The following is a 25,255-nucleotide window of genomic DNA, read 5'->3' on the forward strand; positions in this document are numbered from 1 at the left end:
GTTATTTCTTTATTGTCTCTTTTCTCACAAATATCCTCCAAATTTATTTTTCCACAGAATTTTCCCCGTCTGCTCATTAAAATAAACCTCATTTTGAACCTACGGGGGCATTTCCTGACAACATCCAAATCTAAAGTTTTGCAAAAAAAGCCGTAGGCTCACTAAGAACAAAAATAGCGAGCATACACGCATGATGGGATTACTTGATTCAATGCAATGTAAATTAGGTCAGACTCCCCTCTGGAGAGTACCATGTCAAGAAGTAGGTGGTCCCCTAAATTTCTATTCATTTGCCTTTGGGTTTGGGGAATTGCAAGGCTCTCGGGAAACTGCTGTTCCACTAGCCACAAGAGTAATCAGTATTTGCTGAAAATCTTTCATTGAAGCTACTTGACAATACCTAAAGAGCTGAAAGCAGGGTAGCAGAGAAAACTCTTTTACAGAAAAAAGGCAGAAGACCAGATATCTGCACATCTGATGGCCACCTATAAGTTTATCAGGGGTGACCACCAGTATCTGGGGGAATGTTTGTTCACCAGAGCGCCCCAAGAGATGATGAGGTCAAACGGTTACAAACTACTGCAAGACCGTTTCAGGCTGGACATAAGGAAGAATTTCTTTACTGTCCGAGCCCCCAAGGTCTGGAACAGCCTGCCATCAGAGGTGGTTCAAGCACCTACATTGAACACTTTCAAGAGTAAATTGAATGCTTATCTTGCTGGGATCCTGTGACCCCAGCTGACTTCCTGCCCCTCAGGTGAGGGGCTGGACTCGATGATCTTCCGAGGTCCCTTCCAGCCCTAAAGTCTATGAAATTTATGAACTATTTACAGGTGTTTAATCATGCAAATCAACCAATCAAATATCTGGGTATTTTTGTAGTCTCAGGTATAACACTACAGCAACCCCTGCTTAGCGCTCTTAATTGGTTCTGAAAAAAAACAAGCATTAAGCGGAGCACATTAATTCCTAAGGAAAACCCATTTTCCTATAGGAATGAATGTAAATATATAGAATTTGTTACCAGGGCGGTGCTGTTGGTCGCCTCCATGCCACGCCGCGGGAAGTGGTGGTGGTCATATCCACAGTCATGGTCCACTGCAGTGATGTGGCTCCTCCTTCTCCCTGCTGGCTCAGTCCAGCCTGGCTCCATAGGGCCCTATGCTGTGGCCACCCCGCCTTGGGCCCTCCAGGCCCTGGTCCTGGGGCACCGGCCTGGGTCCCGCGCTCACGCCCACCTGCCCACTCACTGCCACTCGCTTCCCCATCTGCTGCCACCATTTCCCCACTTTCCTGCCTGCTGCCACCACCTCTCCTCCTCCCCCTGCCCGTTCACCGGCCTTTCTGCCACATGCGGGAGCGTTATAATGAAACTTGCCGAGCGCTAAGTGGAATCAGGTGTTATAGTGAAATAGCACCGAGCGAAACAGCGTTAAGCGGGGGTTGCCTGTATTTTACTTTGATATGATTGGCCTCTGAAAGATGAGCAACATCTCCCCTTTCCACTACCTTCGACTACAGTAGGTTGATGGGGAATGCAAGTGCTGCCCCAAGAATCGGGAATGGGGTAGAAAGTGGGAAGAACTCTGCTCCCCGTCCTCCACCACCTGTCAGGCATTTACCGAGGAATCGTCTGGTCCATGAAAAGGGCTGAAGTCATTTACTTCCCCCGCCTCCCCACATGCCCCTCAAGCTAGGGAATATGGGAGCAACGAGGGAAATAGTGAGTGAGCCAGGATTTATACACTCCTCTACTTTTAGGGCAGCTTTCCATCACTCCAATCCAGGGAAGCTATAACCTAGTCCTTCAAAACATCCTGTTTTGAAACCAATCCTGCACTGGGGTCTGCTAGCATGAACCTTTGAGCACCTAGTGATCACACCTAGGGTTAGGGATAACAGATCTTAACATAGGATTTTGGAAGATGGCTCTAAACCATGGCAACTAAAACTGTAGTAGTTATTTATCCACATACTTTTAAGAGGATTCTCATACCATTTGCTAATCACACATAAAAAAAACAAAGAAAAAAACCTAAAGAGAAGTTCAGGTAGTTCCTGTAGTACACAATTAAAGTATATGAACACTGCTTAGGCCTTTAACACCTAAAAATTGTATTTATGATGGTTGAATATGAGAGATCAGCTACACAGATGACATTACACGTAATAATGCAACAGCTATTCTGTTACTCACAAGGCTGGACTTTTCTTATTTTACCAAGGAAAGGGTAATAATAATTCTACTTCTTTTAAGCAGAATTGGAAAATTGATTTATGGATTAAATTCTTAAGCCAGGGCCATGAAATGTAATTTTATTTCAGCTAGACGGGCAAAATCTAGTAGTATAAGCAAAGTACAGAGTCGTAAGGGTTTCTGTGTGTCAATTTAAAAAATAGAAGTGATACTTTTAAATCATTGTAATTATTGAGTCTTTTAAAAAAACACTTTTCACTGGAAGGCAGTGAAATAGGCACAACATAGTATGTTATTACTGATGAAAGGGAGCACTACTATACAAAGAATGTGGCAATATTGCAAGACATGCGGATTATATTACCAAAATCCTACTGAATATCTAGCCTCTAATACCCATGTAATTGCATGCATTGATTTGCAACTGGTAATGTGCAAAAAAATATGCACACACTTGCTTGTAGACACACAAAGGCCAGACTGAATGAGAACACCCGACATCCCCCCTCCACCCACAACACATGCTTTTTAAAAACAATTTTTGGTGACTTTAATGTGGGTAGGAAAAGGATCTAGAATAATGAAGAAGAGCTTAGTTTGCCGACAGGCTTCTTCACTATACCTTACAGTATTCATGTGTCTCAATCCTGTACTGTAGAGGGTTGGAGGGGGTCACACTCATCTCTTGCCCTGGGCTAGATCCAGACCGTGGGATTCCTTGCAGGCCAGACGTAGCTGAGGGCACGGGATGGCTTCAGTTGTGGCTGCAGCTCCAGCTCCTGTACAGTACACGCAGCAGCAACTCCAGCTCTCATCATATGCCCCATGCCCAAGCTGCTGTCACCAACACGTTTCAGGGTAGGGTGGCAGCTCCAGCAAGGAGCACACACCAGCAATAGCTCCAGCTCCATGTTCTGCATGGACTACAGCAGTGTGGGGACAGTACGGCCAGCAACAGGGGAGCTGGGACCACCACATTAGTGACAAGCAAAGCAGCAAGAGAGGAATGGGGCTGCGTCAGCCCTCATTCACCCTCCTGCCACCAACTGTTATGTCTACTGAAGTCCAAGGGCCCCATATTTTGTGGCAGGTGATTCCCCCTCCCCCCCCCCAACCATGCTCCCCAACTTCCAGAGACTCCCTGGTACCCTAGCCAGCCAGATGCAGTATCTCTATAGGCCAGATCTGGCCTTCAGGGCATATATCTGACATCTCTACTGTACTGAAAGACTGAAATTAAGTGTCAGCACAGGCTCCATACTCATTTTTTGAAGTTTGTGCTACCTACCATATCAATTAAGGCAGAGGTTTTTAATGTTTTTTAATAAGTGTACCCCCAGCAGCCAGACGGGAGGGGGGGGCGGGGGTGGTGCGTGGCTGGATGAGAAGTGGAGGCAGCGTGGGGTGGTGGGTGGCAGTGGTGGCCGCCACAGGTGAGCTTCTCCCCTGCCCCATGCATCCAGCTGGCCAAGCAATGCCTGCGAGGCCTACAAAGGGGTGCTGCTACCCTCGCCCCCCCCCCCGGCCCTGCTCCTGGGAGGTGGTGGTACCCACCATGCATACCCCCTAGGGCTTTCCAAAGTACCCCCAGAGGGGAAGGGGGGGGGACTCATACTCTCGGCTGACAACCCCTGAATTACAGCAGTTTCTGCAACAACGTAAATATTTGCAGCTAGAAACAGATTTCAGACTACCCACCCCGGTTCACACAGCCACTGAACTTGCTGCTCATGTAAGCACTCGCATGCACAGTATTTGGGACAACCAGTCTTTCACACAAAGTAGTGCATTATGGTCCATTGGTGAGAATGGTAACTTAGATTCCTGATCCACGCAGACTTCCCTGGTGACTGTAAGTGGGTCACTCACCCAGCTTCCTTCGCAAGACTAGTCAGCTCCGAGTTGTGGGTTTCTAGCCAGACGGCATTTATACACGCACATCTGTCTGCTCCAATGCACCAGAAATCCAGCACATCAGAGAAGACTCGATTAATCGAGTCTGCTCCACCCACAAGCCGATCGATGCACCTGGTGCTGCGTCGCATACATTTGTACAAAACGGCAAAACGCACATCAGTGCTGAGAAAGTGGTAGCGGTGCCCTTTTCAACTACAACACCTTTGATGAGTTTTAGTTCGAAGTGCGCCGCCACCATTTTCTCAGCACTGATGTGCATTTTGCCACTTATACAAATACACGTGCCGCAGCGCTGGGAGCTTTTAAAAGCGCCTGGCACTGCAGCATGACTATGTGTACAAATGCCTGTGATTTTCCATGCAGCAAATCTCTCCCGACAGAAATGACACAAACAATAAAACAAATAAGTATGCCAAATCAACCAATAAACCAAACCCTGCAGTCTTGTCTCAACCCCTGAAAAAGCAACCCAGGCTCTGTGCTTCTCCATCAGCACCACAGCCTTCCCTCTCCCCTTTACACTCTACTCCTGAACCCTTTAAGCCTCTTTGTGGCTCCAGCCTAATTTGCTCATCAGCGGCAGCTGCTGCCAGCCTTCCAACCAGGCAGGGGCTTAACTGACGACTACTTGCAGCTGGGTCTCAGCCTAAGAAACTCTTTGCGGTGACCTTAAGCAAGTTATTAAGGGCCAGATCCAAAAAAGGCTTTATGTACATAGATGCAAAACTGCAGTCCTGATAACCTCTACTTCCTTGTAACCCAGCATGCACCTAACCTCCATAGCTGCCTCCCATTTTTTACCTTAAAGATCCTCAAGACATTAACAGAACTGCTTCTAAACACATCCTTGGATACACAAAGGGGCTGTATAGAGAGCCTGGGTGCTCAACACAGGGTTATTATGGAGTCCACTTCCAGAACCAGACAGCTCAAAGTTAGGCCTTGCAACATTTGGTGTTGTGGTATCTAAGTCCCTTTTCAAATCTAGCTGTTAGTCTCTTTTTGTCTCAGTCTGTGAAAAAGTGGTATAATAGTACTTTCCTACCTCAAAAAGGTGCTGTGAAGATAAGCACATTAAAGATTGCAAGGCACTCAGCTATTATGCAAATGTGGTCATGTAAGTGGCTCTGATGGAGAGATGCTTGGGACAATTATGGGTCTCTACCACTACAGACCTGTGTAAAATATGAAAGCATGATCAAAAACTAAAATACTTTCTATCCTTAAAAACATGATTGACTTTCAAATGTAGCATATACCCAGCAGCCCCTGTTAACTTCAGTAGAATCGACTGGGTGAGAAACATCAAAAAAATCAGGTCTCTTACTCAAGCAACTAAATATTGACTTAGGAGCTTAATTTAACCATTTATTTAAGCGTTAATTATTTTAATTTAAATTAATTGACATGCATCATTAATAATAATTTAAATGCTAATCTAATAATTAAAGGTTTAATTAAAAATCTACTTTTTAAATTTTGGCTCTCATCACCAGTCCCTTAAACCATCCAGTCTGCCAATCATAAGTGTTATCACAATCATCTAGATTTTACTAAAATCTATATATAACTGTTGTTGCTGTACCTTCATCTTCAAGAGACTTGTATTAGAACAGCAGATTGACTGTACTTAGCAAATACATTTCAGTGAAAAGCTAAGGGGCCTTCCTGACAAACAGAATAATATCTTGCAAAACTTGAAATTCAAAGAAAAAAAAAATCAGCATTATTCACCTAGTACCTAGGAATGAAAGGGAAAGACAGACCTCCCTGTAGAGATGAGATCCGTTTTTGAAGTTGTCATGCGTTTTGTTTGAGGGAAGACATCAGGACTGGATCTCGCAATAGCATAAATAGCATCAACAGGAAAATGGCAAGTAGCAATAGGCATGTTATAAAAAAAAAAATGTCAATTTTGGGCATAACTGGAATTATGTCCAAAACTAGTAATAGGTCACCATGGATGTACCATTATGAGCAATAAGGGGTGCACTATCCCAAAACCGCTGGCCTATAACACTGATGCCCCTGTCCCTCACCCCGTTGTCATTGTACCCACCTATCGCACAGAACCGAACAAACTGACTGCCTTGGCACAATTTGCTCATTTTGATGCTACTGCTTTTGATCCCCTGCTACTTCAAGTCAACATCCTTCACTATTGGTGTCACTTCATCTTATAGGCCCACAGGTCAAGGGGCACACACTGGATCTTTCACAAGCTGAGATAAAAAAAGAAAATCAATTTCAATCCTCATAAGATGAAACCACTGATGTGTGCAGTCTCTGAAGTCCTGAAGGCGATCCTACAAGGAAACATGAGGGTGGCTGTCCTCCATCAATATGCTGAGACACTGCTCAAATGGCACTGAAGAGTGCTAAAGATAGTCCACAGATGGCACCTTTTCTATAGCAATAAGGACAATAAGTTCTGAATTCATGTCCTGCGGTGATTAATATATTATAAATATGTAATGGGAGAAAAGAATAATTGAAAAAAATAGATTTAAAGGAAAGAATGTAATGCCTGTAATTAGAGAAATTAATGATGACTGTGTAAATTAGATGCTAATTTCACCTGCAGTTTGACTTCACAAGTCTAAAAATGTGCCTTTTAGCTCAGTGTTTTAATTTCCTTTTTGAAATACCAACTGCATTCAGAGCGCTCACCAAAAGAATATCTTAAGGGCAACTGAAAAAATTTGTACATGACAGATATGAATCCAAATATCAATCCAAATTTTTAGTGATAATTTCCTCCTCTGTGATTTTTGTTTAAGTGAGGAAAGCAGCAAGAAACAGATTGAAATGGGCATTATTGGGGGGAAAAAAAGCAATACAATCGTAAGCAGTTTCACACAATGCTATCTTGCATTGGAAACATACTGTGAAACAGCTTGCAAGATGAGCTTCATCAACGATAAGTAATTTTTAGTCTGAGTGGTTGGAAAAAAAATTAAACGTGATTAAATCTTTTGGATGCGTATTAAGAATTTAGGCAAACTGCAAAAAAGTTCCACTTTGAAACAACGATTTAGCTTTCCAAACCATGTCGGTGAAGGATCTCAAGTTTCGCTAATGGTAGAACTGAATACAAGCTTGCAATGAAGTAAGGACTTAATGAACTGGGATTCTTCAAAAATACTCTGAAATAAACCCTCCAAAAATGCGCGCTTTACTACTGTTCGTACTGTAATGGCACGTAGGGCCTGTGTACACGTTCGGTTAATGCACTTTAGGTAATGTGCGTGAAATCTCGTACCTTCATTGTGATGCGCTAGAAAAATACGCATTAGCCTATCTTAATGTGCGTTAGCTAAAGAGCATGGCTTTTCTGTGATTCCATCCAGGAAGAGCACAGACCAACTGCTGAAACTTCCTTAGCCTGACGAAGGGTTTTTGAACCCGAAAGCTTGTTTAATAACTATTCTCCAAGTATTTGGGTTGGTCTAATAAAAGATATCAAATTCACCCAAGGAACCTTGTCTGCCTATGTCCTTAGACCAACACGGCTACAACCTAAACCCCTGGCTTTTCTGTGATGATTTAATGAGCATTAAAATGGGCTAATGCGCATTAAAGTGCACATGTAGACGCACCCTACATCCCCGGTCCTCGTGGTGCTCGAAACTCTACAAACACAGCACAAAGATGCCCCGAAGTCGACAACAGCAATCACGTCCCAACCACTCCTCTTCCGATCACTGCAAGCCATTCAGGCTAGGATTTGCCCCCTAACCTGGGCATGTTGCATTCATCTGACAGCTCTCTGAATAGGATGAGCAGAAATCAGGGTCAGCTGAACTCCAGTCATGGAGCAAAACGTGCCAGACGGCTCAGAGCCGCCCATCCCCATCCCCATCCCCATCCCCACCCTGGTCTTACAAGGAGGAAAGTTGCATCCCACTTCTTGGGCAGGTGCGGGCGAGGAAGGAGTGGCTTGGACCCGCCTGGGACCGACCCGTGGAGGGTGGGGGTCAGGACTTCGCCTGTGCGGCGGGTCCCGCTTTGCAACCTGCGCAGCGCCGAGCACCGCGGAGGATGCGGGGTGGCCTCCTCCACCACCACCTCCTGCCGCTGCTGCTGCTGCTGCTTGCCCCGCTCCGCGCCCGCCCCGCGCCACGCTGCTTACCGGGGGTCTCTCTGGCTCATGGCCCCGCGTCTCAGGGCCGCTGCTGGACCGAGCATCCCGCGCCTGCCGCCCCCGCGGGGCCGGGGCACGAGCCGGGCGGGGACCCGCTGCTGCCCGCGCCGCGCTCCCGCCCCATGCCGCCTCCGAGCAGCCCCGCACGGCTTGCAGGCGGGAGAGGAGCGACGTGCAGGGGTGTGCAGGGCAGGGCAGGGCAGGGCTGCGGGGAGCCGGCAGCAGGGATCCTCCCCGCGACAGCAGCTCGGGGCAGGGGGGAGATGTCCCACCCAGCCCGTGCTTTGCTCCGCGCCGCCAGTGGGGACTTCAGCATCCAAACCGGCTGCGGCGTCTTGCGACCGCCTCCCCGCTCCCCCCGCGGCCGACGAGCAGCAGCTCCCGACCCGCTTGCAGCCGGGCCGGGGCTCGCCCCGGCACTAAACCCCGCTCCCTGCAGGAACCTGCAGGCACGAAGCACTTGGGCTTCTGCTTATTTTCCAGGTAAGAAAAAGGTCTTGTCCCCTTGAAGATGATGCACAAAGAGTGTTAGAATAATATTTGTAACCCTTTTTCGTTTCTGTATGATATTATACAGAAAGACTTGGAGAGTCATTCATTGTGCATGATACACGGAAAGACCTGGAGATTCATTCACTGTACATGATGCATACAAAGACCTGGAGATTCATTCTGCCTGATGCATAGAAAGACCTGGAGATTTATTCATTCTGCGTGATACCCAGAAAGAGCCTGTCCTCTCCCTCAGTTTCTAAACTTCCTGTTTTATTTTTCTTTTCAACTTTTGAAATACCGGGAACGTCGGGTCCAATGCAAGCGGAAGCCCTATTACTTTATCTCAATGAGCAGATGATGTTGAATTTTAAACAAGCATTTGTTAGTCACTGCAGTTTCAAAAGTAAGCAAAAGCAGAAAGCACTAAAAACTCCGACTAAAAAAAAAATCCTCTCCCCCCCCCCCAGAAATGCTCAGTATTCACTCTCACAGCACAGCTCGTACCCTCATTTCACTAGCTCTCTAATCAATGTGAAGCCTCCTAGGAGTAGGTTGAGGCACAAAGGACAGAGGGCATGCAAAAATCCCTTGGTTCAGAGATGATACCTTTTATTAGACCAACTGACAAATTGCAATAATTTTTTTTCTGCAAACTTTTGGGCTCACACACCCTTCAACAGGCTCAGAAAAAGTTAAAGATGGTAAAAACTCCAGTGGGGCAGAGGCACTTTGCAATATTTGTACCCATGTTTTAAGCTTCTTGAACAATTATTGCATAGAGCACAGTCTGGGGACCGAGAAAGGGCCGTGCGCTTATCTCAACTTAGTGGGAACAGCTCCAGAGCTGACTCCACTTGTAGTATGAGCAGCCCCAAAACTACTGGCGCTTCGTTTCAGATCTAGCGGCCAAGACCTCCTGCACGGTCCCTTCCAACACTCATTTCTGTGATCCTGTGGCAGCACTAACAGCCCTGTGTACTCAGCAAACGCTGCCAGCACTGCAGGGTAAGCAGCCACTCAACTCAGTTCTCCTCATTTTCTGGGCTTTTCATAGTTTGAGGCTGCTCTTAGACACCCTGAAAAAAAGCAAGGAGAAAGGATGAACCTATTGTCAGGTTTCTAATACGCCTTCAGCGCCTGCTTCCCCTTTCCAGCAACTGGAGTACAATTGGTTAGATAGCTTCCAAGGCAGCGCATTCTTCAGGGCCTTCTTCCCAACCATGCAGTTGATCCAATAAAAGATAACCCCCAAAACCCCTGCTTCTGGAATAAGTCCTGGCCCATCAGGGCTACTACACACACCCCTCTAACACCACAATTAGTTAGGAAGTAGACAGTTATTGTTAGTATTCAATTAACCAGAGTCCTATTCAATTACAAAGCAATCACTGGGGCTGAAAGATGCTATGCACTTTGTTTGTGCACTTAACCCATATGTAGTTAGCAGCTTTTTTTTCAATATAAGCAATAAGCAATGCATTAGGACCACACTGTGTTGTTCAATTGAATCAATGATGCACTTATCAGATATGTGTATAAGCAAAAGTCCATGGTAGCACCCATCACTGACACCTCTAATCCGCTCCACAGTCAACATTCAACTGGTCTAATTTAACTACCCTTAAAACATAGTTGGTAACTGAATTTCATTTCAAAAGTCATATCACAGTTGTAAAAACCTCTCTCCCCAGACTTGTATTTTCACAATATCGCTTTTATATGAAGCTCCTTTCCTCAGTTCCAGTTAGAGGAGAAATTAAAATCTGAATGATCAATGGAGCCTGTGCATTTTCTTTATAACTACTTCCAACCTGCACTCATCTTGTAAGAGCAAGTTTTCCTTTCTGTGAAAATTTCACTTTCATATGAAATGTATGAAGAGCCCAAAAAGTAACTGAACATCACATGTCTAGTAGCTGTATAGAACAACGTACTGCATCCTCTGGATTGACGTGTGTTAAGAGTTACTATAAGATATTTATGGGTTTCTAGAAGTGAGCATTCAGATCAGATAATACAACAGTGAACAAGATGCCCTGCACCAAAAGCACCCTAAGACAATATGATATTGCATCTGCCACATAGCCAGCCTCTCAGAAGGTTTCCAGTGCAAAGGTAAAATGTGAAATGATATCACTCCGAAGAACAGTGGTAGGAGTAGTTAATTTTATTCTCATTGCAGAAATTTATTGATGCAAGTCACACTTTTTTTAAATATAAAAGAATGTACTTGCTCAACAGATTGTAATATGAATGCAAATGAACTTTCTGTAATTATACTATGCAATTTTCTACTTTAAAAACTAAGAAAATAGAACAGACCTGAAAAGTAATTTGAACTGCAATTCTTCATTGTATCCCTTCATTATGCAAGAGTTACCATAAGCAATCTGTTCTGTTTTAATGTAAAATATTTTTTTTAGTTCATAGCTTTGCATCACAAGTTCACAAATGAGCATGCTTAAATGCTCACAGATTTTTTTTTTCCTCCAAGTAGAAGATGTGGAAAAAAAGTGAGATACAAAAAGTGAAGGAAAAAAAAAAATGCAGTGTGAGGGAGTCTGGAAGGACTTGTTAATCTTATCTAGGAGGCTTAAGAAAATTTAACGTTTTCTTTATTTTCTCCAATTCCATTCTCTATTCTGATCACACGTTATATCATCAGAGACTTCTCCCTAACAAAATCAGAGATTAAGTGATAAACCCACAACAAGCTATATATTATCTGAGCATTACAGAACAAAAGACAAGTCATTTTGTAGCACTGATTGTCCGGCTGAACAAATTGAGGAACCCTTGCCAAGCTGGTTATTATTTATTAAGAAATGCCCTATCTGGAAATTCCTGTTTTCATTGCATACTATGAAGATACATTATCTTTAGATGTGCTGAAAGCTTACTGTCAGGGTCCCTTTTTCTCTTGTGGCACTTAATGATCAATTCAGGAATGAATATTCCTTCTTCCGTGTTCTGCTAGGTTTAAATAAAGGGTAATAAATAACTCGCTACAGTGGTCTTTTCTTTCTCCAGGAAGGACTGCTATAGATATCAGAGGACTGAAGAAGAAACCAGAGACACTTACTTAGCAACTATTTGACAGATAAGCTATTTAACTTAATACTTATTTTACAGATAAGGAAAGGCCCTTGTCCCCTTAAAGATGATCAGCAAAGAGTTTTAGAATAATATTTATTACCCTTTTTCATTTCTGTACGATACACAGAAAGACCTGCGGAGGTCCCTGTCCTCTCCCTCGATTTCTAAACTTTGTTTTATTTTTCTTTTAAACCTCTGAAATACCAGGAACATCAGGCCAAGTGCAAGCTGAACCCCTAATACTTTATCTGAATGAGCAGATGCTGTTGAATTTTAAACAAGTATTAGTCACTGAGGTTTAACAAGTTAGCAAAACCAGAAAACACTAAAAAGTCTGACTACAAATCCTTCCCCCTCCAAAATGCTCAGCATTCAATCTCCTGGCTCTGATAATGCCCTCATTTCACTAGTTCTCTAATTGATGTGAAGCCTCCTAGGGGTAGGTTGAGGATTTTCCATCCAAACGATTTGTTAATGAACAATTTGGTTTTTCAAAAACTGAGATTTTCCACAAGGAAGTGGACTTTGCCAAAAAAGTTGATTTCTGTCCATATCTACTTTGCTTAAGGTTGAATGAACTCAGAACAGAACGATTGGGTTTGTCAAACTGAACTGAACGGTTTCATTCAGGTTTGATCAACTTTAATCTATGTCTACTTGAGTGACTGACATGCCTTGTGATACGTGTCCTTCGAGTGCCTTAGTCCCTCATTCTTAACAGGCGGGTCGGACTTGCATACCCAAGGATATACCCGAGGCTGCATGACAGAAATAAAGCATTTTGCTTTGACGCTTCCAAATCCCAGCTTTTCAAAACTTCCCCTTATCTGAAAACAGCTGATATTTCAACTCATCATCTGGATTCATTACAGAAACAAATGTTGACATTTCCTACAGCACAGAAATTGCCATTTTAGCTAGCAAGCCTCCAAAGACAGACTACACTTGCATTTTTGAATGAAAAAAATAAGCAGAACCCATCCCCAGACAGAAAGCTTTCCTCAGAAAGGAAGTATAAGGAGAAAGTGTCAGCATCAGGGAAACAACCTACAAACCCAGGTACTTTTCCTGTTGTAAATCATCTCTAATTAAAAATCTGAGGTTCTTCACAGCTTTGCAAAGGTCTATGGTTGAACTCTTGGCTAAACTTTTTAAAATGTTTTTTGCCTCCACTGCTTTGTGAAATAACAACAGGAAACAAGGGGGACAGGCTGGTAGCCACCAAGACGTTGGGTAGGGTGGTGGGAGGAAAGCAAGCAGGCCAGAGAACAAGGCAGCCCATGGGAGGGAGACTGGGAAGATGGGCAGCCCAGGAGGTGGGCAGAGGGACCCTGGGGATTCCAACAAATGTATTTTAGTTCAATATGTCCCGGGCACCAGGAGCATTTTGGTTGTTTCCAAAATAAAATATTTCAAAATTTCAGTTCTTTTTCCATGAGGCAAAGCAGCCATTTCTTGACTGGGTAGGCCACTAAATTAGCCATTTTATTTCTTATTTCCTTGGGATTTTTTTTTTCCTGTAACAATTATAGGAACTCTAATCTGCACATAAACACTTCCAGGACAGAGATTTCACTGCCTATGAAATCTGTTCCAGCCCTTAACCAGCCTCACTGTCAGAAATTTCTTTCTGCTACATAATCTCAGCATCCTTCCTTCCAACTTGAAGTCATTATTTCCTGACCTGGCCTCAGCAGACATAGAAAACAATTCATCGCCATCCTCTCTCTCATGCCTGCTTTGTATTTGAAGGTTTATATCAAGTCTCCTCTCTGCCTTTTTCTCCAGATTAAATAATCCAAATACATCCAACTTCCCAACATTATTTCTGGACTTCGAATCATTTTGTTGCTGTGCACCAGACTCTCTCTGATTTGTCCTCATCATTTTTAAATTTGTAAATGCGGTGGCCAAAATTGGACACGGGGCTCGAACAGCAGAGAAGAGTAGTTACCATTCTGCTAAGTCCTCCTAGCATGCTGTCAGCTGTTTGCATTATTTCATTGCGACTCGTATTCATCTTCCACACCTGTAATAAATAATATAATGGATTTTGCTTTCCAGTGGGTTTCAACTCAGCTATGACTTGAGGATAGGGTCTGCGGTCTGTTTAAGGAATCTATTGCAAAAAGGTACCCATTTACCCATTTAAGTAGAAAAGGGAAGAGGAATTGAGAGTTAAATCACAGCAGGAGTTCTGCACTAGGTTTTTTGTTTCCTTGAGGTCAGGGCCTTAAGGAATCGCTCAGCTTCTCTCGCACCCATAAATTAATCAGCTGCAGCTAAGCTGAGTTAGGCAGAGTCTAAGAAAGGAGCTAGGTTTGTTTCAGAGTGGAAACAAATGAAGACCATTTCTCTGAACGAGAGGAAAGGCAGCTCTGGACAACAGGTATGTGGTTATATGATTTCTTTTATCATCCAGCAGCTAACCTATAGAGATAGGGATTTCCCTTTGTTCATTTGAGACTCTGAGTTTCTGTCTAGCTGCAAACCCATGAATTAAGACACTATCCAAATGATAAAAATTACCATAACTTTAGCCTGTGTCAATAGTAAATATTTATTTCATAAAACTTATAGGGGTACTCGCAGTGCAAACACATAATATCCATTAGTACTAACAGCAACTGGACATGCTTCGAGGAGGAAAATCTCTCTTATTGTCATTCAAACAGTTGGTACAACTTGAGCTGTGATGATGATAAAGGGATGCTGAGAAATATTAGGGAGACATTCGAAAAATATTTGAGAAGGATTTCTGTTTGTCACTTTCTACGAATTCAGTGGGGATTCAGAAAATGAAAAAGAGGCATTTATTGTATTTTACTTGATCCAACTGCAATATCAGAGCTAATATTCAAATATTTGAATACAGAATTAGCCATTATCTCTATCATTAACGTATTGCCAATATAGCCATTAATATATTACCAACATACAGAACAATGCTCTGACTTCCACAGACTAACTCAGTTCTCAGGCATCAGCTTCCTTAAAGAAACAAAATCACCACTTTTATTGATATACTAGCCCACACCTGGATTATCTTGATAATTCTGGAGAAAGTTAATAAGTTCCTATAAGTTAATTAGGCACCGAGTAAAAATGCAATCTGCTGCATTATCAGTAGCTATGGCAGTCCACTCACCATTTTTTCTCATACCTATTACCTCTTACCACAGCAGTCTATCTTCAGTCACCCCATTAGATCCTTAGCCATTTAGCAGGAGTATTAATAATAATGTGATACTGCAGCCAGTACTTTTCTCATATGACAAGGAATCATATCCTCCAGCACCTTCGTATCTCACCACAAAGTTCCCGTTGTCCTTCTGTTATTATGCAAAAATATCCTCTCAAAGCCCCATATGGCACAGGTTCACAGTCTGCTGTTGATGAAAGAGGGTGGTACACTGCTGGACCAGCACACTACCTTTGCCCATCTAAAAGTAAAAGTCTAGCTAGAAAAGAAAATAGTGCTCCTCCATAAAAAAAGGGTTAGCCTCTAGTCTTCTAGCAATGACACATCAAGAAAAGGTCACGGTAAGCCTTGAGCAAACAATGCCATCTGGTGAAAAACAGATGGATTATCAAAAAAGCTTTCAGGCATGTGTTGGAACCCACTAGATTCCTTTTGAAAAAGGAAATTTAGATAGTAATTGAGTAAGTAACTGAAAAATTGAGTACATTCCTTTCAAAACCTGATGTCCATGTGAATCTTCATTAGCTTCCAGAGGCAATACCATCCATATCTCTTCTATAACAACTATGGCCTGTTGACTTGCTCAGTCACAGCTGTTCTCTGCTCCTTGGTTCACCTCAGATAATCTTGGTGGCTAGACCTTGGAGTAAGGCATTGGAGGTTCACTTCAAGTCCCAGCTTTGTCACTTGACTAGCTGTGTGACCTTGGGCAAATCACTCTATGCGTTTGTGTTCCCATCTGTATCAGACGAGAAAGACAAGGCTTACTCAATTAATCTTCGGGAAGTCCTCGAAGGTAGAAATAAATGTCATAATTTTTATGGTGGCACAAACACTGAGCAAATAGCTGCTCTCCCCACTCTTTGTCACACTACATCATTAATAAATTGTGTCACTTTATTGCAGCTGAAATCTATTTGATCTGTGGCATTAGTGTGGTCAGCCCAGAGCTGCCTGCACTCCCCCGCCACCCCAAGCAAGTGCTCTGGAGGATTGAGGGCCCCTTCCTCAATCTATGGGCCCAGTCTGGACTGACCCCAGGTAGGATCATGCCCCTTAAGCCACTGGAGAACCTGCTTACAGAGATTCCTGGGGAATACGTCAGGATCCGGGATCTCCAGGGGCACATCTCCAAAAGCAGCGAAAGCCAACCTGGGTCCCAATGGGGAGGCACGGGATCCTGGGAATCTGCACCCCCACACTGGGACCCACGTAACCCCAGGCCTCCCACCTGAACCCAACCTGACCCATGCTTCACGCAGAGACGCAGGTAAGCATGGGTCCCAGTGGAGGTAGGTGTAGGAGTTGGGTAATCCTGTGCCTCCATGCTGGGATGCATATTGACCCATGCCTCTTGCGTGAGGCATGGGTCAGTGCAGGACCTGATGTGGGGCAGCAAGGGACCCAGGGAGTCTCTAGGCAAGGAACATTACCCATTCCCCACATCAGGCAGGAGGCCTCATATGGGACAAGGAGAGACATGTGCTTCACTAAGTAAGATGGACATGTGGCACCACAGCTGATCCACTTTGGTTTGGCAACATCTGCTTCTATCCTGAGACCCCTTATGTCAGAAGGTGCCATTAAGTGTTGCTATTAATACATGCTACAACTGCGATTCTGTTTTACCTCGTGGTGGAGCTGAAAATAGATAGGCCTTATCATTGCCTTACACTGCTTTCTGCTAGCCTACATTAAGCATCTTAAGACAGGGTATCAAAGATACAGCACCCGGGCTGAGTCAGGCCTGCAGAGCCTTATCATCCATCCTGCATTTTGGGATACACGCTGAATGTGGCACCCATGGCACTTAATCTGCTGGACCAGAGCCAGCACATGCATTGCAAGCAGCATACAGACTGATCCAGGGCTCATGCTGCATGTGGTGCCTACATCAGCCTGGCCCTGTGTGCTGGATCACAAACCAGTTCCAAATACCTCATCCAGCCTGCGAGGCTGGATGAGTTTGATATTCTTGTCTTAAGGAATTAACACACGCACATGCACACACACGCACAGAGTCAGAACTTGTTCTTCAAATGCAAACATCTCTATACTAGTGTCAAATCAGTTTTCAGCTATGTGGCAGGGACTGAAAGTGCACCTTGCCCAAGAGGAATGTACAATAGCAGTGTGATTACAAACCAAATTGTCCCACTGGTGTCCATCCAAGGGTTTGTAGTTCATTAAATCTAGCTTCTTCAAAAATGCAAACTTTGGCAATGTGCATTTCCATACACTGCCAATTAACTGCAAATAATTTTAAGACAACATTGTTTTGACCTAAAAAAATACAGGTTTACTGTATCCATGCTACCAGGGGCTCTCCCATGCTACTCTGTTCCCCAGAACCTCTGCTTGGAGGAATCCACTAGAAAGTTAGTACAGATGAAAGCTGTGTTATCTTTCTGGTTAAGGTCTGCAAGCTTAGAGGTGTAATGTGTTTATTATGTTTCTTTCCAGCCCAAGGTCTCTTCCAGGCTGCCCATTTTTCCTCCTGACCCATCTGGTTTTTAAAATTACCCTCAACACAAACTTGAAAGCATAGAGCATCACTTCCAGCATAAAAGAGAAGGGCTGGAAGGAATTTTTTTAGAGTCAGATGAACCTTCCTGTGTTGCAGAAGGATCCTGAGGATCCATACTGAGAAAATCCTCTGAGCATGAAGCTGATGGATAAAGGCACAATAGAAACATAATAGACACTTAGAGAATAAACATAGGGGACCACATTTTCAATAGGCCTCTAAATCATACCTACAATATATTCAGGAATATTCATTTACCTATACAAATATCTGCATGACTGCATACACATAAAGTGATTGTTAAAAGGCTTTTGAAAGATCAAAGAGTCATTGAATAATAACTCAACATTACTTCACACAATTTTCATGTCAAAGCCAGTGTGTTACACATTAGTTAGGTCTTGCCAGATCTTGGCCCTGTTTGACATTTAGCTAACTGATGCAGTTACCTGTTTAACTAAGCTATGCAGCATTTGTCTTTAGTCACTGATGCATGTTTTACTCCTTACTCATGATATGCTATTGTACTACTTTACTTTCTTCTTTGTACGTCTTGGAAGGGGGGAGAAAGGTAAAGCTTGCTGCGTCATTATTAAGAAATCATCAGCTTGTATGCAATAAACTTGTTCAAATTTCTTTGCATTTGCAGTCCATTAAAATACGTTCTTCTTTCTGAATGTATAGGTATTTCTCCTCATCTGTATTTCGAAATCATCTGCTTTTCACTGCTGTACAACTAACTACAATTCATCTGCTTTACAACTAACTACTTGAATCCTTGACCTTCTAAAAGATCTCGACTGATGTGATGTTCTGCAGTTTTGTAAAAGATTAAGTATAAAGACATGTTCCCAAAAATAAATGCATAAATAAAGCGACAAACATCACGTGTAGGATGATTTGTCTTTGCCCCACTTCTCCCAGAATAGCAACCATTCAAAACACAGATAGTAATTGTCTAAAGTAGTGCTATACTGTTTTAGTTTCCTCTTATGTCATATTTAATTTTTCCCCTTTGTCTTTCCCTTTAAATATTTAGACCAAGCAGAAAGTTTAAACATGTCATTGACACAAATAAATGTTTAAGTAACCATCCTACCTTGGGCGCTGCTCTTGTCAGATCTCATAACGCAAACCTGGCTGGCTCTGGTCAGTCGCTGGATGGAAGACCTCCAAGGAAAACTAAGTGCTGAAGTAAGTGGCATTAGTATTTCAATAGGAGGTACTTTAACTTCAAACTAGCACTGAACAAATGTCCCTAACATGGTTAAGAGCACTAGTGGAAGGTGCCAGCTCTCAAATGCGATTTAAAATAGCTCCTGTTACTTCTGACAGGCATAAGAAAAGATTCATAGGACATTTCATTAAAACAGGGGCATTTAACCTGAATGTCAGCCTATTTCCAGGCTGGGTAAATTCTACTGTCAACCTAAACTTCACGCTATGGTTTTTACTAAATAAGTTATTCTTGACATCCCCACATTAAGCCTGCCGTGGAGAATAGCTGGCACAAAATGGAGGCTGTGTTATAAGGAGAATGGGTGTCCTCAGTGCTCAGGGTACAGTTTGATAGGAGATTTAGGATCCTGCAGAGTAAAAGCACCAAGTATATCCAAATTGTTGTTATTACCCCCCGCAAAAATCACTTTTTCAAATGCTAAAACCATACTCTTTAAGAAAAGTGTGCTAACATGCTACGCCACCATAAAATTAGATCTTTTCCCCTTGCACTTTTCACTTCTGATCCCTCCTTGTGTTTTATATTCCCATCTTTAGAGGTGGCTGAATCTCCACCTTTCCAGTCTCAAAAAACTGGCTGCTCTGTAGATAATACCCACCTAATATATTATTGATAAATGTAATAATAATATAAAACTCCCAACCTTCATAAGGTTCCCACATTTAAATTATTATTAGTAGCAGTATTTTTTATTTTATAATAGCACTTGAAGGTGTCATCTATTTATAACTCATTATTCCTGGGATATTGAGGTTTATATTGGAAAGCATCACAATATTAATTTAAGACAAAATGTTGAGATTTTGAAATTTCACAGGAAAGGGAAATACTAAAAAAAAATATATATATAAAAATAACAGGGGGCAGGGAGGAATTTCAGAAGTATGAATGTAGATAGCGTTTCCAAAACAAAATATGTCCCATTAGACCCCCAAAAAGGTTGATTGAGACTCTCTTAATGTTTTCAATTTTACTGTGGCCCACTACTAAATAGTAGGGCTGCGCAAGCTTCGGTCCCTGATTTGATTCGGCCCAATTCAGTGGCCGAATCTCTGAATCCGAATCGAATCAGAGGACCCTTTAATCTCTCTGAATTGAATTGGAACCCTCCGAATTGATTCAGACAGATTCGGTGATTCGGACGTAGACACAGCTTTACATGTTTCTTCTGCATACCTCTAGGTAGCAGGGGCTCATGAACGCTGTGATACGGGGGTGCGTGGAGTGACACCATAAACTGACATTTCACTGTTACTAGGTGGTAGTAGGTGAATGTGAACCTGCCATCAATCACATCCAATTCACTCAAACTCCAAGGCTCGCAGGGCCTCCAGTGATGCAGATTTCCAGGGCAGCTGGTTTCCCAGGACACAAGAGATAAGCAGCTTGGGGAGCCTGATCCCTGGCTTCAGAATGGTCTATATAGAAAAGATGACCTTAGTGCTGGCTCTTCCTGGAAGCCCAAGCAAGGACTGGTACAAGCCTGGCTCTGCAACAACTTGAACAAGACCTCGCAGGACTGCCAGGCTCCTAGTTACAGAGCTGCGATCTGCAGCCCAGTTAGACCTCCAGCTCCCAGGCTTCAAGCTCTTCAGCTGAGATCCAGTCCCCAAAGAACCAGCTCTTGCCACAGTGCAGCTGTCCAAGACTAACTGACCGTGGAAGCCCAGGCACACAAGCAGCTTGCCACTGGCTCAGCAAAGGTTTGCTAAAGCTTACGTACTTCAAAAATATCAATTGGCTTTAGTCACATTGTTTGTTCCTTCCTTACACTCGCAATCCTCCCAGAAAAGGTTGTAAATTTATTCTGTAAAATGCCCTCTCGCTATGACTAATAAACGTAATCATTATACAAAACTCCAACTACTATAATAAAAGTTCCTACAATTAAATTATTCTTTTTGTTTTACGCTAACACTTAAAGGTGCAACCATTTGGGAGGTCATTACTCCTGGTGTTATTGAGATGTATAGTGAAGATATCAAAAGCATTAGTGCAAGTCCAAAGACATCACAGTATTAGTATAAGACAAAGTGGCAAAAATCCTCAAATGCTTGTACTGAAGTTTATTTCCTCGTTACGTACATTTAAAAAGTGTGTCACTTTCCAACTTAGGCTCCTAAATACCCAAATCCAAATGGAACAGAGGTTTCTAAATCATTTAGACACCTTAAGTGACCTCCCTATTCCCACAGGCCTAGACAGAACCAGGAATTAAATCCAGATATAGAGTCCCCTATCCAGTACTTCAGGAACATTCTGGTTTTCTATACATTTGAACAATTAAGCTTTTAAACTGATTATTTAACAGGTCTCAGAAAGTCCCGTTTGAGATAGCATATCATTTATAGTTGGCATATTGCTACCAGCCAGTTCTGGAAGTCTTTGTTCACCTCATCTCCTCTCGTAGGTTTAACAGCGCTTCCGTTTTGAAAGCCAAATCGGTACTTTTCCAAATTGGGATAAGATTGCAAGCAAACAAAGAAGCAAACACGACAGCTTATCATCTTGGCCAATTTAAGGGCCAGATCCTAATCTTAGCTGTGCAGCACATATTATTGCATCTTTCAAAAGATTCACTGCTATGCGTGTTGTGCATCTGAGATTAGAATCAGGACACTAAAAGTCTATTGAAAATGGATAATAGCAGCAATGTCAATGTCCAAAGAAGAGGTTACCGGGAGCCAGGGTTATTAACTTTGAATGAACAGAAATCCAAACAACTGGCAAGGCTGAGCCACCCGTTTCATTCTAAATCCTTCTTTCTTTAGACATCCCAAGCTGCTTCAGAATAATTCCCTTTATGCTAAAGCCACAGCATAAAAGTAAGTTTCAACAAAATCCATCAAGTAGTTTTTGAGTTTTGAAAAATGTGGGGGAGGCGGGGAGAGGAGGGGCAACTGGTTCTGTAGAAAAACAGGGGTGTTTGCTCATGCAAACACATCTTCATTTTTAGAGTTCAAACAGATCGCAAACAATATTTCCCTTCTTGGGAAACAGGAACTTAGCCAAGCTTGAGTTAAAATATTAATGCATTAGAAATGATCAATAGCAGCGAACTGAACAATTACTGCCTGATGAACAAAAGTGTTTGCAACCGAGCAACAGCAATTACCCATATAGCTCAGCTATGGATTTGGGAAGTGGTGATTTTACCACCGCAAAATCTAATACGCCTGGTTAATTTAATGGACTCCCCTTCAAAGTCACTGGGATTCCTCACAGCCTGGAAAGTTTCACACATACAGTTACATCTTTCCCAAATGAGAAAGTAACAGTAGCTGCGGCTAGAAGTCACTGAATGTGTCTGCATGGAGGCTACTCCAATTACTCACTCCTCTTGTAATCGCACCTTCTGCATCTTTTTGCTCATAACAACTTTCCTGGTTCCTTTGCCTACTGCTCTGCCTCTGACTTAACACTGGACAATTTCCCTGGACAGACAAACTCTCAGAAATGTTTGGTCATAAGGACGGCACTTGCTAAGGACTCAATGATAGCCATTCTCATGGAGAAATCCAGAGTAACACTGGGCAGCTCCTTTCAAAGGCCCTCTTGAGACGGAAGGTCCTATCAATGTCCTTTCATGAGGCCTCATGCTGCAAATCTCTCTCCCTGCCCCATCCAGATTCACAAAGGTGTTTTGTCCCCACTTTTATTCTTTCCTATGCTTGGCAGTGAAGGGAAACGTGGTGCAGGGCTCGCTGGCTACGTTTCTTTTTGGAATCTAGCACCGTGCTAGCCAGGAATAGGAGCCAGGGGGTTTGCTGAGCCCTCAGAAGATGAACAAACAATTAAACGAACACCTGACTACTACACTGACACTCAAGCTTTGCAATGTAATTACTGTGGGTCTTATACTTGGCCTCGCCGAAGAGAGATGATCTTCCGAGGTCCCTTCCAGCCCTAATGTCTATGAAAACAATGGGAATAAAGTGCTGTATTCAGTCAACATTCAAAATAAATGCCCAAGACAGACAAAGAGATTAGAGAAAAGACACATTCTTATCCTCATTACACCAACAAGGAATCGAGATAGAGAAAGATTAAGTTGCCAAAGATCACAAGAGAAATCTACAGGAGAATTGGGACTAGAACCAAGATTGCCTGAGTCCCAGCCCAGAATATACAGACTGCCAACTTGCCCGGACTTCTACACACACTTCCAAGTCATCCTTTAGTGGGACTTTGTAGACTTGAATCAGGATGCATAAAGTTAAGCACATTTGTAAGATCATACCCATTGCCTATTTCCCCTCTTGTCTAGGTTCCTTACCCAATACCAGAAGAGGAAAACTTAAAAAAACAACAACCCAGAACCCAAGAATTCAGAGTACTAATACTAGCAAGTAGGGGCAGCCACGTGTACTGTGTGAAATGACATCAAACTTTTTTTATTTTGAGATTGCATTTGAAGTGGAGGGTGTTCAATCATACATGTTTTGCCTGTACTGATGCTCGTATACTCTTTGTGGGTTGTTTTTTTTTTTTAAATCACAATCCACAATAGGATTAAAGCTCAAATGTGATTTCTAGTGCAGCTTAACTATGATCTGGTGGGAATGATCTGATCATAGATGAAAGGGAGAAGGATTAAGTGCAGTCAAGACGTGGCTTAGAGTACAAGGGTTTAAAAAAAATTAAAAACTGACACAAAGCTGATGGGAAGCAATCATCTCTCTGTCATGAAATAGCAAGAGCCTAGTTCCTAAGGTCACCAGGGCCAAATGTGCACAATGACCTTCATTAAGTCATGCTTTGTACTCCTGCTAGGGGACCCTTGCTACTACATCTGCTCCTCTCAATTTGGCTTGTTTGGGTAGCAAAGCTCCCAGTGATCATCTAAACCTCATTTGAAGCACCTGTGAACAATTCATTATATTAATATAACAGCAGGGGAGGAGCAGAGATACTAATAAATAGGTTGTTGAGCAGGTTTGGCTGCCAAGGTTGCTTTATGCAGCAAGTAAATGTCCCCTTCACCCCCAAAAAACTGGCATTCACTGGGGAGCTGCACTGAGATACTGGGATCTGTTGTACCACAACCTGTCAGCATGCACATCTGGCATGAGATAAGCACATAAATTAATTGTCTTTTCTAAACAGTTGCTGAATTTGTGTTCAATACATCTGAGAGACTGCAGCATGATTTGAAACAATTTGTTCTTGGTTAAAATAGAATGAATGTTTTTCTGCAAAAGGTGGTTTTAAAAGGCATTTAGTAATGATTTGTGCCAGCTGGGCTTCTCATTATTTAAAATAGATTTGTGTAAATCAGCACATAAAATAAGCAATAGGTCAATGCCTTTAATTGCATTGGGACGTGAGGAAGTAAGAGATAATATCTTAATTTTAGCGGGGGGTTCTGTGCAGCAGTTTAACAAAAAATGGATTTTTTTTTAAACTAGAAAAAAACAGCGGCAAGGTTTCTGCCTTTACCATCTATGAGTCATATTTTATTTAGTTGCTTTTTACAAATGTCAGTGAAAAGCAAAGGTCAGTTGGAATAAAACCTGCACTTTGTTGATCAGTATAATTATAGAACATAATTGAGCCCTGGCGTTACCACTGTGGAAAACCAATGGTCCTGTGTGTTTGTTTGATGCCCATCTGGTACACTACCGGTCATAAGCAGGGATCCGGGTTTTCTGTTCCCCACAGAAAACAGAGAAAACTCTGGATTTTACCCTTTACCGGAGAAAAACATGGATGTCTCATTTTACCAGAGAAACCCACAGATTTTGCAGGTTTGCAAAGAGCACTCGGTTGGCCAGCAGTTTCAACCTGCAAGAGGCTGGGGGCAGTGGGAGGAGGGCAGTCAGGCAGGGGTGCCATGTGCAGGTACATGCACATGGCTGCCAGGCAGCCTGGACCGCAGCTCCCACAGGTAAGGGGGGCGAGGAATTGGGACCCCCCCCCGATAGGAAGGGAGGGAGGGAGTTGGGCAGGGCTGGGAAGCATGTGGGGCTTGTGGCTTGGGGCTGCAATGCACAGCCCCATGGGGAGTGGGACAGGGCTGCAGGTGGCTCATCCAGGGGGGAGGCCTGACTTCTTGCCACTGCATGCACTCCTGGGGGTCAGAGGGGACCCATGCCCCCCAGATCTGTGCTCAGGATGGGGGTGGGGGTGGGTTGCCAGCTGCAGGCTCGGGCATCCACCCTGCTGCCTTCCCCCCGTGGGTCTCTACCACCCACTGGATGCGACCTGGTGCTGCAGGGCACAGTGGTGTGCAGGGATTTTTTTGTTGCTGCAAGCTCTGTGCTGCCATGGTGATGCATCCCCTGCCGGCACGGCAGCAGCAGGGGTGGTGGTGCACGGTTGTGCCCCTCACTGCTGCTGTGCAGGCAGGGGATGCATCGCCGGGGTGCACAGAGCTCAAAGTGGCAAGGCGATCCCTGCACAGCCCCGCTGTGCCCTGCGATGCTGGGTCACACCTG

At 43.4% G+C, this 25,255-nt stretch overlaps 1 protein-coding gene across 24 annotated transcripts in view; it reads right to left on the reverse strand.

Moving 5' to 3' along the window:
* Positions 1-25,255, reverse strand: part of DAB1 (DAB adaptor protein 1) — an 830,004-nt gene that overhangs the window by 290,098 nt on the left and 514,651 nt on the right. For 2 of the 24 annotated variants that reach the window (XM_059727876.1, XM_059727874.1), the window contains exon 1: positions 8,247-8,491. The exons of the other annotated variants lie outside the window; for them this stretch is intronic. The gene's annotated coding sequence lies outside the window, so the exon portion shown is untranslated. Of the gene's footprint in view, positions 1-8,246; positions 8,492-25,255 lie in introns of those variants that run through there. 24 annotated transcript variants of the gene reach the window in all.

The sequence above is a fragment of the Alligator mississippiensis genome, chromosome 5 (genome assembly GCF_030867095.1).
Source record: "Alligator mississippiensis isolate rAllMis1 chromosome 5, rAllMis1, whole genome shotgun sequence".
Classification (NCBI taxonomy): domain Eukaryota; kingdom Metazoa; phylum Chordata; order Crocodylia; family Alligatoridae; genus Alligator; species Alligator mississippiensis.